The sequence below is a fragment of the Eptesicus fuscus genome, chromosome 16 (assembly GCF_027574615.1).
Source record: "Eptesicus fuscus isolate TK198812 chromosome 16, DD_ASM_mEF_20220401, whole genome shotgun sequence".
In the NCBI taxonomy this organism is placed as follows: Eukaryota; Metazoa; Chordata; class Mammalia; order Chiroptera; family Vespertilionidae; genus Eptesicus; species Eptesicus fuscus.
The window spans coordinates 47647300-47661347 of record NC_072488.1 but is presented as its reverse complement, the minus strand read 5'-3'; the positions used below and the strand labels follow the sequence as shown (position 1 = coordinate 47661347).

At 38.0% G+C, this 14048-nt stretch overlaps 1 protein-coding gene across 1 annotated transcript in view; it reads left to right on the top strand.

The window, feature by feature from the left end:
- Positions 1–14048, top strand: part of LRRTM4 (leucine rich repeat transmembrane neuronal 4) — a 733064-nt gene that overhangs the window by 206424 nt on the left and 512592 nt on the right. The window lies entirely within an intron of this gene.

The window sequence follows — 14048 nt, the reverse complement described above, 5'->3', positions numbered from 1 at the left end:
GGAATAAGAAATATCCTTTCTGTCACAGAAACTTTCTTTATCTTTCCCTTTAGAAGATGAGTGACTTAAAAAAAATTAGACAGGATTCCAATAATAAAGAATGGGGCAAAAGTAGGTTTATAATTGTTCATATGAAACATAATATAATAATTAATAAATAATAATACAAGAATAACTCTGTTTTGTATACTCACAACTGTAAGCCTACTTTTTTCTCACTCTGTATAAACATCAGTTAAGTCCACATTGACATATGGCATCCTTGTTTTACTTAGATATAAAAGTAGCTTCTGTAGAAAAGGATTTATTTAGTTTGGTCAAATAGCTTTAAAACAATTTTAATTTTTAAACCAAAGAGGGTAAATGTACTAGCCTTTTCAATAGCTATAGCAGGAATTGGTCATGAGAAACACGTGACTATAGAAGGTTTAAGAATCAGTAACCTTCAATGACTTTCAATACACTGATAGTAGAAAAATATAATATATCATAAAACTATTAATTTTAGAAAAGATTAACTACATAAAATAATGTTTAAAGTACGTTGTGAAAAGTAATTTGAAGAAACTCTTGAGAATATCTTAATATATTAAAGGAATTATAGGAGAATATTATAATTTTGATCAAAATTCATTTATGAGCCAACAGTTGAAGGTTTAAAGCTGCCGTAGGGCACAGTAAAGGAGTCTCTTTTTTTTCTTCTTAGAAATAATTTCACAAAAGAGTAAAATCACTAGAGTAGAGGTCAGCAAATTATGACCTGCAGACCAAATCCACCCAATGCCTGTTTTTATAGTGAAATTTTATTGGAACTCAACCATATCCATCAATTTATGTATTGTCTAAAGCTGTTATCCTGCTCCATCTGTGGAGTAGAGTAGTTGTGACAGGGATTATAGCGTTCCAAACTTTCAGAGTAGGCCTAGACAATCATTGCCCCTACCCCACACTGCCCTGGTAACAATGACTGGCCCAATGGATGGGATGTAAACCAAACAAGGCCAATGGATCTTTCCTGGAATTGATATATAAACCCTGGGAGATTGATTTTTTTTTTTTTTCCTACTGGGACTTCTAAACCTGTAAGAATACATGTCTGAAGTAAGAGAGAATAATCCCAATGTGAAGAAAGCAAACAGTAGAGTAAGAAAATAAGATAAAAATATTGTTTGAGTCCTAAGTTAGATCTCTAAAGTTGCTGTTTCTTTGCCTCCTTAGATCAACCTACCAGTTGCAACTTTTGTCTTTGAAATAACATAAACTATTGTTTAAAAAATGAATCATTCCCAATTTCCAGAGTCTTCATGAACATAAACATATAGAGCAAACTTGCCTTGAGTCACACCACTTAATTTCTACAATGAAAAAAGTACCAATTTGATATTTTGACAACTTAATCATTTCCATTTCCCATAACATAAAAAGAATTATGAAATTCTGGGCTTTGAAACTGGTTCCACCATTGAGAAGAATTAAACACAGAAAAGTTTCTATATTTTATTTGTTCAAATAAAAAAATTCACTCATAGAAAATTTAAAACAGGTTTTGTTGACAAAACAGATTAGTGTAAAAGAAAAAAAATAAACCACCATTTTCCAATTACCTAAACATAGCAACTATTAAATTCTCATATTTTATTCACATAAATATAATATATATACACACATATATACACATGCATATAAAATAGAAACCAGCTTAAAATATTTTTAACTTTCATCCTACTTCCCATTCTATAGGATTTCCTAACATCATTAAAAATTTTTATAAACATAATTTTGTATGGCAGCTTATCAACTTATTTGTCTTCATTTAGTGTAGGATGAAATCCTTTGAAGGATTACTTCTCTTGCCACTTAACAGAATATAAACAATTAGTAATATTTTAAATATCACTATTTTGATTGCAGTCAACTCTATTGAATAAAACACTATTAATTGGATGCATGTCAGCTCATTCTGTGGGTAGTTAGCAAGTCATTTGAACCATGTGAGCACAGCAGTAATCAAATTTAGGGAAGCAAACAATTAAATCACAAAACACCTCCAAAACTTGTGCTAAATGCTCAGTTCATACTGAGCAAGTGGTCTGTCCACCTACAGTTCTACCCCTCCAGATCACGCCCCCTGCAAATGACATTTACCGAGTGACATTTCTAAAATATAAATCTGAGTCAGTCACTCTCTCATTCCAGGGTCCAACCCAAATCCAGACTGTTGCTCAGAGGGGGAAGGGCAGATGGTGTGATCTGACCCTGCCTTCTTTGCATCTCTTGTCTTTCCTCCATATTTCAGTGAAACTCAGGTCAGGCTCTGTCGCAGTTCTTTCAGTTTCCTGATTATTCTTTGCCTTAATAATTCACAACTTCTGGCTGAATAGGATTAGTCAATTTCTTCTTATAACAATGGGGTATTATCTACTCCTCTAACACCTTTACTGGGCTAATCAAGCCATCTGGGAAAATCCAGTACATCCCTCAAAAACCCCAAACCATTGCCCACCCCTTCCCAGAAATGTTTCTGTATTTTTTCTCTACCTCACACACATTACATCAAAGGTAAGTATCTTCTGCACTCCCCTCCCACATACTTCTCTGCAACCTGCTTTGAGGACCTCATGGCTCAAGGCACCACATTGTTGGAATGCCACTACACCCTTACCAACCTGAACACCTTCCCCTGGGGCTGTGCTATATGCAGCTTTAGAGCATCAGTGCAAATACAGCGCAGGGAGCCTTTGTTTTTTTCCTTAGCACTTGGCACTGTTAAGCATAGTATAGTTTTTACTGTTTTCTCGTTGTTGTTGTTGTTTCAATTTGCTTGCATTTTCTTCTAGGATGTAAACTCACTGAGGATAAGACTTTGTTTTCATTGTGTTCACACCAGTACCGGTATTCATCTGGAGGAACTCTCAGCCCGGCACATATTAGGTCCTCACTTAAATATTTATTGAATGAAAAGCTGTGTTTGATAAGAAATTCAGAGGATAGGGAAGTAAAAGATGTATGTGAGCAATTTTCTGGTTAGTTGGGCTGAATTTTGTAAAGTAACACAAAGCCAAATATCTTAGAACCAGTCCGTGGAGCACCATAAAATGTCTGTGATGAGCAGGTGGCTATCCTAGGGTTAATCTTATCTTGGGACAAGTGTTATCGAATTGATTGGGTTCCTTGGCCTGCACACATCAAAGCCCAATCACACTCGAACAGGAGTTTGCAACAAAGAAAGTAAAGGTTTATTTAAGGAAAGGGCACAAAACAGGTGAGTTGTTTGCTAAGACCTGGCTCCCTGATGGCTTCTAGGGGGTGGTTTGGTTATATAAGGAAAAGTCATTAATCATGGAAGAGTTAGGGTCGTGGCCTCTATTAATTGGTTATTGCTAGGGTAGGAGGTAGTTAATCATTGCATTTGGTCCTGATATCAGCCATGTTGTTGCTCTGTCAAGTTTCACAAGGATGTGTCTGGTCTGATTGTTTTGTTTTTCTGGAGTTGAAACACAACTGAGGCCCAGATGTTGTCTCAACTTTGATTCAAACTCTGTCTCCCTAGTCAACAGACCTGAGGCTTTGTACCTACGATTATTTGATACTAACCAGAACCTCATTGTCCTGTGGGCTTCGTGATTAAGGGGTTGGGCAGGCAAGGGTGAGTCATGGTGCTGGATGAGGCCAGTTTGAATCAAAAGGAAAGAAAGAGAAAAGGTCAGATTAAAGAAACAAAGTCTTGCCCTGGCCAGAGTGGCTCCGTTGGTTGGATATCTTCCCATTCACCAAGAGGTTGCTGGTTTGATTCCAGTTCAGGGCACATGCCCAAGTTGCAGGCTCAATCTCCGGTGGGGGACATGCAGGAGGCAGCTGATCAATGTATCGCTCTCACATCAACATCTCTCTCTCTCTCTCTCTCTCCCTCACCCTTCTTCTCTTTCTAGAAATCAATAAACTATTCTTAAAAAAAAAAAGAAAGAAAGAGATGAAGTTTCTGTGTAGTTATATAGCTTCCTAAGTGCTCTAAACTCAGGAGAAGACACACAGGTGATTCACATTTAGCAGCCATCTTAAAACCCTAGCTATTCTCCAAATTTTTCAAGTGAGAAAACTCAGGAACTCTGAGGTTACCAGGTCACACAGTTCTCAGGTAGCTATTGGACCATTTGGCCTATTCCTGTCTCACTGAGCCCTCAAGAGATCTCAGCTCCAAGCAACTCTCTACCTAGAGCATGTACAGTGCCTTTTGAGATATCAGTGCTGAAGCAGAGAAGCCATGTGTCAGCTTATTTCAATTTATGCGTCAATAGTGCAGCTTAAAGTCCCTAAATAGGAATAAATCACCTGCCAAGGTATGTGGAGAGTCCTGTGTAACTTCTCCCGATGACAGCACTTGGAATCCATAGATCATAGCTCACTGCACTCTCTCCCAGGGCTTCACACTTCGCTCGTGAATGAATAATATATTTGGGAAGTTATAGTTTTAGAAGATGTCATTGTAAAGCTCCAATTCTTATATCCCTCAAACTGTGGGCTGGCAATGTTCTAAAGCAGTCTTTGTGTTCGGCGAAAGAAAGAGGATGAGAGAATGAGGGAGAAGGAAGAAAGGAAAGAAGGAAGAGAGAGAGAGGAGAAAGAAAGATGACACTTAACCCCAATGCTGGAAATTTCTCTTTTTTCAACCGCACGGCTGTAACAATGTCGACCCAAACAGCAAGCTGCGGGCTTGCCGGTGTAACTGGGATTTTGCAGAGAACTATTATGGTCAGACCTAATAGCTCCAACCTGCACCTACACCTGTGAGCTCACTTGGACTTTCAATGTAACTTAATCTCAGGTTATATCAAGCCGGCTATAGAGTTAATAGATAAAACCTAGTGGCTGAAATCATAACTTCTGTTTCTAAAAATAAGAGGTTACCAAGGGTTCAGCATGGTGTATGATAAGAAATGCAATGGCATGTCTCTTAGCACATGCATTTTGATAAAAGGCAGATTCCAGACATAAAATCTGTGCATGACAAATCCACCAGGTAGCCTTTCTTTTCCTGTGTGTTTTCACCTCTCCTCTTTGTTCTCTTTCTTCCCTATGACTGGCTCCTTTCCTCTCCTCCCCACGTCCACCCTTCCTTTCCTCTTTCCACGGGGGGCGGGTGCTTTTTTCCCTTCATTCTGTTTTTGCTCCTTTTTACTGACATGCACTTACATTTCACGTGCATTTTTTTTTTCTTTTATGTACCAGCTATTGAGATATGTTTTGAAGGGGGGTAACCAGGTGAATATTGCTGGCTCCCTGTTGCCCCAAGCATACTTCATAGTGAACATAGGCCTGACTATAATTAAGCAGAGGAAAAAATAGAAGGCAAAAGACAATGACATCAATCCAAAAGGCTGTAATTACATAGAAGAATAAGGGATCCCTCAACTCCTCTCTCCTTTCTTCCTCTTCACCCCCTAATTTAAAACCTATAATTCTTCCTTTCTTTCCCTTACCTATAGAGAATTTAAATGGCTTTTTCAAATATGAAATGTACCATGACTAAGGAACAGTTTTATATAACAGTCTTTTAATACATAGGCAAATAGCTCTTCATTGTTATCGATATGTTACTAATTAAGCTGGAAAAAAGAGCTCTCCACCCACCTAAGCAGTGAGTAATATTGGGAGCTGCAGGAGCTGAGACTCTTGAAATTATATAAAGGTACACTTGACATCACATTCTCAGGTTACTCCATCTTGTTAATGAATCTTTTATAACTTTTTATATCCTGTACAGTGTGATTAGGCCCAGAATTTGTTTGGTCCACGCAGTGTTACCCTTGAGTTCTACAGTATCTATAAATAGCTTAATATAACTAATTAGCTAGATTGGGATCCTTGCCTCCAGGTGATGAGATGTCCTCCACATTTAATTTGGGAAGAAAATCTTTTCCCTACTTTTAGAGAACTGCAGATTAGAAAACAGAACAAAACAAATCTTCCCTTTTTCTAAAACATGTCCTGCAGCAAAGACAGCTCAGGCCCAGGCTGAGGAAACATTTTACATTCAGAAGTTTTAGCAGCCAGGAACGATAAATGGAAGCTCACAAGTAAATCAGTGAAAAACATTTTTGTCAAATGATAAGTCTCCAGCCTGCATGAAGTAAGCATGACAAGATGGCAACAGAGGAGGGGAGACTAATCCAGTGGGGAAAAAATGCTGAATCTTTTACTTCATTGGCAGGAAATAAGGTTAGATCCGTAGATCTAATTCATGGTAAAGAAGGGGAGAGGAGTGATCTGTTTTGAGGATAGAAAGGTAAACTCTAACTGGTTTAAACACGGCCACTAATATTTCTGCTGCCAGAGTAGACCCCAGATAAAGCTGAGAGCTGAAACCTGCAGAAATAGCTGGTATCGCCTTAGAAAGAGTGCCCTCACCAAAACAAGCCAAAGGGGTGAATTTCCCAAACCTCAGCATGACAAGTGCCCTCAGAGAAGTGGAGAGAATTCCGTTAGCAAATGGCTCATTGGTAATACCAAATCTTTGAGGGAGGCCTTGACCCTTGTTAAAAACAAAAATTCAGTTGAATAAATTTGATTATCTAATTGGATTTATTCAAGGATTCATGAATCAAGCAACATCCTATCTAGCAAGTAGAGAGATACTCAGAAGCTGTACAATATGGAAGGCTTTTATAGGCAGAAACTGGGCAGGGCAAGAAAGTTATTAGCCACTCCTTCCCCCCCCCCCCCACACACACACTCAAAAAGAGAAAGAAAGGAAGGAAGGAAGGAAGGAAAGAAGGAAGGAAGGAAGGAAGGAAGGAAGGAAGAAAGAAAGAAAGAAAGAAAGAAAGAAAGAAAGAAAGAAAGAAAGAAAGAAAGAAAGAAAGAAAGAAAGAAAGAAAGAAAGAAAGAAAGAAAGAAGAAAGAAAGAAAGAAAGAAAGATCAGTTTTATGCAAGATCATTTTCCCTTAGGGAAGGTAGGGGGCCGGTTATCAGGCAGGCTGTCTCAGCTTCCTTTCAGGGATAATGAGGGCCCATGTGACAGCTTACTTATTGATACCACCCAGAAAATTTCAGACAGGTCAATTAAAATTTTATTCCTGGAGAATGTTGAAACTACAATTAAGTCAGTGTCATGGGCTTTGGCAAAAGTGACTCCATTTTGAGCCCCTGGATTTCTCTTTAACATGCTTTTCTCATGTTATTCTCTCTCCCACTCCCATGCTTGTTTATTTTTATGACATCCATACAATCTTTTATTTCCTTTTCCTTTCAGAGGTCTAGAGTCATCTATAGCTAAGCCATGGCTTGACATCTCCACTTGGTTGGCTTATATGGATCTCAAACTAAGTTCCAAAATGAACTCACATCTGTAATCTTCATAAACAGCTCTACCTTCAGTGAAAAAGTTGCATTGGCCAGGAGAATGAGAATCATTCTGGAAATATTTGTCTTTTGTCAATTGCCCAGCTACCTTATTTTGGGTTTCCCAGGAGACTGAGACAGGGACTTGTCTACAGAAGACATTGTGTGTCAAGGGTGACAGTCCTTTGGAAACTGCCAGTCACTGGCTTAGGGTGTGGGTATGAAGAATGAAGGGTGGTATCTAACTTCCAAGCAGCTTCTTGAATTTCTCAGTAGAAGAAATTGGCTGTGAGCCTAGCAAACAGTGCTGGTCCAGTAGAGGGGATTTGGGTGGGGCACCAGAGCCTTTACTAGACCAACTATATGAAATTCATCACCAAGTGTTACTTATTCAAATTCTGAAATAGTTATTGATTCAGCTACTCTCCTCTATTACTCTACCATCACTCTTGGCTAAGGCAGTAGTTTTGCTCTTCAAGACCACCCGTACATCCTCCTAAGCATTCTTCACACTTCTACCGGTAGGCTTCTCCCACCCGTCTTCCACAGTGGCTCCTTTAAAAAACAAAATGAAACCACAGCACTGCAGTCAGAAATACAATTGTGTGTGTGTGTGTGTGAGCTTACCTATTCAAAGTGTCTATCTCCATTACCCCACAAGACTTTTAAGCTCCAGGAAAGTAAAAACCTTATCTGTTTTATGTTTGCTACTCAGTCCCCCTTCTCCAGAAGTCCTTAACACAAGCTAAGCTTTCAATAAATACAGGTTGAGAAAAAACAAATTAATAACATCAAATACATCTGGGATAAGAAGGCCAAACCAGAATTATCTTGGCCATTCTTATCTGAGCTCTATGAAAACTGCATGTTTCCAGCTGAAATTCCTTTACAGAAATCTAGGCAGTGCGGATGTGCCCAAAGAATCTGTATTCTGTTGGTTAGGAAAAAATCTGAAAAATTTTTCATAAAAACTGATAAATGCAAGCCTAGTGTCAAATGACAGAACTAAAAGAATTTAGTAACAAGTGTGATGTCTTTTATCAAAGGGTTAGCAGCATGGGCTGGGAAGTAGAGTGCCTCACAAGCAGTGGGCACGCTTCCTGAGGGGTTTGGGGAAGAGATGGTTACAGAGCCTGGGACAGGCCACACTGAGGCAGGGCATGGCTGGCTGGAGGGCAGGGATTTGCTGAGGAGGCCTGCAGGTCCTGCTCTCCAGGGGCAGGTGAGCTAGCCAGAGGGAGCTGGAGGATTCTGATCCGTGTATGCTAGGTTTCCTGGACAGGTGTTTCCCATACGTGCAGGCTTACTTCGGTTTAGATTTGTGATATGAGCTGGGACAGTGGTCGACAAACTCATTAGTCAGCAGAGCCAAATATCAATAGTACAATGATTGAAATTTCTTTTGAGAGTCAAATTTTTTAAATTTAAACTTCTTCTAATGCCACTTCTTCAAAATAGACTCACCCAGGCCGTGGTATTTTGTGGAAGAGCCACACTCAAGGGGCCAAAGAGCCGCATGTGGCTCGTGAGCCGCAGTTTGCCGACCACGGGGCTGGGATACTGGGGTTGTCTCCCTCCATGTTGTGCGTCCCAATATACAAACTAACTCTATCATTCATAATTATATTAAAAGCTATTATTTTAAGTGATTAATATTATATAGGTACTTTCCTAAGCACCTAATATATATTAACTCCTGTAATCCTCATTTAAGTTAGAAACTATTATTTTCCCAAGTTTCCCTTTGAAGAAATTGAGATCCAATGAGTTTAAACAACTCACTCAAGGTCATACAGCTAATAATGGTGAAGCCAATATTCCAGCTCAGGACAGCTTTTCTAAACAACCACACTTTCACCTAGAATACCCGTAGTATAAGATTTAACAGTGTGAACTTTGTAATCAGAAATACATACTTGATTTTCAGCTCTAATAACTTATTAGATGTATGATCTTAAGGAAACCATTTAACCTCTCCAAATCTGTTTTCTTGTTAGTGAAATGGAGGCAATAAAATCATCTGCCTCCCAGGCCAGTATTTAACACAATGCCTTTTAATTATTAGGTGTTTGTTTGCAAGTAACAGAAAGCCTAAATTAAGCTGGGATAAGCAATAAAGGGAAATGCCTGGCTCATTCAACTGATAAATCCAGTGTAAGATGAAATCCAGGCAAGGTTTAGAACAATGTTCCCCAGGACTCGGGATTTTTCCAACTTTGTTCTTCTGCAGTAGCAGCCAAATCTAAAAGTTAGATCCCTTCAGGACTTCATGATGGTGACTATAAGGGTGCTGTATCCTTGTTTGAATGAAAGTATTCTTCCTCCAACCACCAAACAAATTCTGGGGATGGAAATTCTGCGATTTACTCTGTTTGAAATAACTTTGGTCAGGAAGCAAAGAACAGAGGAGATTGGCATTAGATAATCTGGGCTACTACTCACTGGGGCAAGAGGAATCGCAGCACAGAGGGTAGTGGGTGATCATCAGAGCTCTCCTCAGAAGACAATGCCACCCAAACCTGTGTTTCAACACGATGGAAAGAAGGGTGGCTCTCCCAAAGAACTTCTGGATGCTATGGAGAGAAATGGTGTTAGACTGACAATGCATTTTTACTAAAAACACTCTTATAGTGTTTTTTTTTGTTTTTTTATATATATATATTTTTATTATTGATTTTTTTACAGAGAGGAAGAGAGAGGGACAGAGAATCAGAAACATCGATGAGAGAGAAACATCAATCAGCTGCCTCTTGCACACCGCCCACTGGGGATGTGCCCGCAACCAAGGTACATGCCCTTGACCGGAATCGAACCCGGGACCCCTGAGTCTGCAGGCCGACTCTCTATCCACTGAGCCAAACCGGTTTCGGCCACTCTTATAGTGTTTTTGTTATTAATACAAATATATATGTAACATACTGGAAGCTGACATTTCTATTACAAAACTGGTTCTATGTAACAAACAAACCATGAGAGAGTGACAAACAGAGAGAGAGAGAGAGAGAGAGAGAGAGAGAGAGAGAGAGAGAGAGAGAGAGAGAGAGAGAGGAAGGAAGGAAGAGAAGGAAGGAAGGAAGGAAGGAAGGAAGGAAGGAAGGAAAGAAGGAAGGAAGGAAGGAAAAAAGGAAGGAAATACTAGTTCATGTAGTTCCAAATCCCTAAGTCCCAACTCTCAGTCTTGGACCTTCTCTGGCATGTAGTATATACCAAAATCAGATAGATTTTTAAAGAATTGTGTATAGACTCTAGATATTTCACTTTTTAAATCTAATTTTGATGCCTGTTTGATGAAGAGTTCTATTAATATTGGGATTTATGAAGGTTTATTTTTACTGTAAAACTAGGAAAGCATTCCTGGCAGAAGCATCTTTCCCCTAAAGCTATGCTAAACACTTTTTATCATCACCTACAGAGTTTGTATGAAAGCCTTTTTCTCCCTATTGCATTCATAAATGTTCCAAAACACTTAGAAAGTATCTGTTGTATAAACTGTTACATTTGTCCAATTATTTAGTGAAAGAAGAATCATTTTGCAGTTCAACTATCATATGGAATCACCCACTGAAATGCTAAGAGTTTATTCTCAAAGTGGTTTAGAGTCTCCAGATGCATAGTTTTTAATGTCAATATATTTTACTTGAAGAGGTATATTTGGATCACGTTAGAGAGGTGCTAAAGTCACATCGTAGTGAAGCTTGGAGGAGGTTACCCTTATATAGGAGAAGTTGTATTCACCCTTCCAATCCCAGGAAAATGTGCGGGTATAATTGAAGGCCTTCTTCATCAATTTGGAAAACAATGCTTTCCTAAACAAAAGGCCCAATTTAAAATGCCAACTCTACCAATTCTGTAAGAATTTACCCTGATTACCCTTGAAACAACTTCTCCATCTGTAATAGGGAGAAATTAAAAAAAAAAAAAAAGAGAGAGAGAGAAAACACAAAAATACACCTTTTCCTCCTACAGGTCAGAATTTCATATATTAAGTTTTAATTTGAAATAATCTAATTCAATACTCTCGAGAGAATGTGGAGAATTATTTCTGTTGAGTTGACAATAAAGCAACAGAAGATTTCTCTGTCCTACGTTTCTATTCCACTGGGTCATATGCTCATACTAAAGGTCCATTAAATTTCTCAGGAATAATACTTTGCCACATTTTTGAAATCTCAAAAAATTCTAAATTTACTTTCTGCGATGATCTTTCTTTAAAAATAAAAAGCATCACTCCCTTCCTTGCTCAGGTTAAATCCACACATCAAATTTTGGCATGGTTAAAAATATCTAATGACTCTGAAATGTGAGGGTTTTCCCCCTCAGTTTGGTCTTATTTCAACCAAGTCATAGCACTGAATTTATTTTTTTCTTTCTTCACTCAGCCAACACTTATTTCGAACCTACTGTGTGCTAGAATCAGGCAGCAGGCTGAGATAGTTAAAACCCTTTATTTAGATTTTATAATGTCTCTTGTGAGGGAGGCCTCTGCGCTTACTGAACTACAATTGCCTTTTAGTTATGTAAGACTGATTTAGAAGAGAAAATACATTCATTTACATACCTAAGCTTTCCAATAAAAGGCAAGCTGAAAAATTGATTTCCATTGCCAGCACACACACATAGACTAAAACATTTTACCAATAAAATCTAATTTCTCTTTCTCTAGGCTGGTAACTTTGCAGAGGGGGAATCTATGCAGGCATGCAAGAGAGAAATGATTCTCTATTCTTTTATCAAAGGATGTATTAAGACAGACAGATTGAAATGCATCAGTTTCTAGTAACCAGCAGATGGTGCTTTTAGTAATAAGTTTATAAAAGGTTACTTGAATATCCTGTCTGTAGAGTTTTTATTTGTTTGTTGTTGTTTTGATAAAACTAACTAGAAATAAGACATGGTAATATTTTGCCATGACATGAAGCTAATTCTGTATTTTTATTGTTAGTAATGTATATACTTAAAAAGCTCAGCATTGTTTTTACAACACTCCTTTTAGACACCTTCCAGATAATGAAATGAAACATGTTAAAAGTTGAAATTAATATACGTATTATAACCCACTGATTTAATTAAATGCTGTATCTTTATGTAGTTGGAGTAATTTAACTTCCAGCATAATTTTAATTACAGATAAACTCACATGTGTTGCTTGAACTCATGCTACTTTGATTTTACATTTTCTTTGTCTGTAAAATTATCATTAAAATGTTAAATGACTCATAAGGGTACAATCACAATGGAGGTAAATTCTTGATATCTAATAAGAACAGCTATATTAGCATTTGTTCTTGGCATGTTTTATTTGGTCTCTTTCTTCAGTTCTGACCTCCATTTCTCTTAAATCAACTTATTTGTATCATGCTCTTCTAGTTGGACATCTCAAATTCTTTTTAATCAGAAATTGATTTTAAATAAATGCACAATACTAGGCAATATGCAGTGTTTAACCGCATAATAGTAATTTCACATGAGTTGTTTGAAGAGATGCGCAAGGAAAACCTATCAATTTGATTTTTGTGGAAGAATTGTACAGAACCATTTGAATTCATCACATTGTGAAGACTAAATGCATTTTAAAAGCATGAAAGGTTTCATTCTCCGCCCATGGCCAGTGTTTACTAGATGGGAAATTAAGGATGTTGATAAGACTATGTTACAACTCTCTTTTATCAGCTAAAATTTAGGAAACTGCAATTACTTTTTTATAATTGTTTTTACTGTTTTGTCCCTTGTTAGAGTGTCTTAAGCCTGTGTGTTGTGCTCAATTGGATCTCTCATTTTTGCCTTGAGTGTGAATAGACCCAGCTAATCTGACATTAATAAAGAAAAAAGAGGGCACAGGCACTAGGGTACCTGGAAACCTTAGAAAATAGCAAAGTAGGAGTGATGGAGGGTAAATGGTGAGCCTCAAGCTACTGGGACACTTTCACCTGAAAGATCTAAGAGGTAGGGGATTATATTTTTACCTTTTACTTTTTGTACTTCCTTAAAAGTCAATGAAAAGGGAATTTGCCTTGTAAGTGGGCAATGCTGGATGGGATACTTGATGATAGTTTTCATAAAAGTCAGCAAAGTAGATCAGCCTGGTTTTGAATCCCTGATTAAAAAACACACATGAATTTTTACCTTTAGGGGTGAATAAGGCGTCCTCCAGAAACAACAAATCTTGACTTTAGTAAACAAAATCTTCACATGACAGTGACCTTAAAAAATGAGGTGTCCTTAGTTGTTTTTCTTTTTAAATATGTTTTTGTTGATTTCAGAGAGGAAGGGAAAGGGAAAGAAAGATGGAAGCATCAATGATGAGACAGAATCAATGAGCAGCTGCCTCTTGCACACTCCACACTGGGGATCGAATGCACAACCTGGGGATGTGCCCTGACCAGGAATTGGACTGTGACCTCCTGGTTCATAGGTCGATGCTCAACCACTGAGCCACTCCAGAAGGGCATTTGTCCTTAATTTTAAAGCCGATAAACTGTTGTGCTTATTATGAATTGTGCCCAAAGTGTGGCACTCATTCAGTTTATATTCATATTTGAAGACTTCTCACTACAAAATTAGACATATTTAATCTTCCATAATTCCCAATCGCTTTGACCTTGTTCCTACAAGACACAGGAGGAGGAGACATGTGAACAAGTTGAAAGCATTCAAGAACTCTCATTGGTTTCTGGGTCAAGTAGAGGGAGGTTTTACAGAAAGGAGAAAC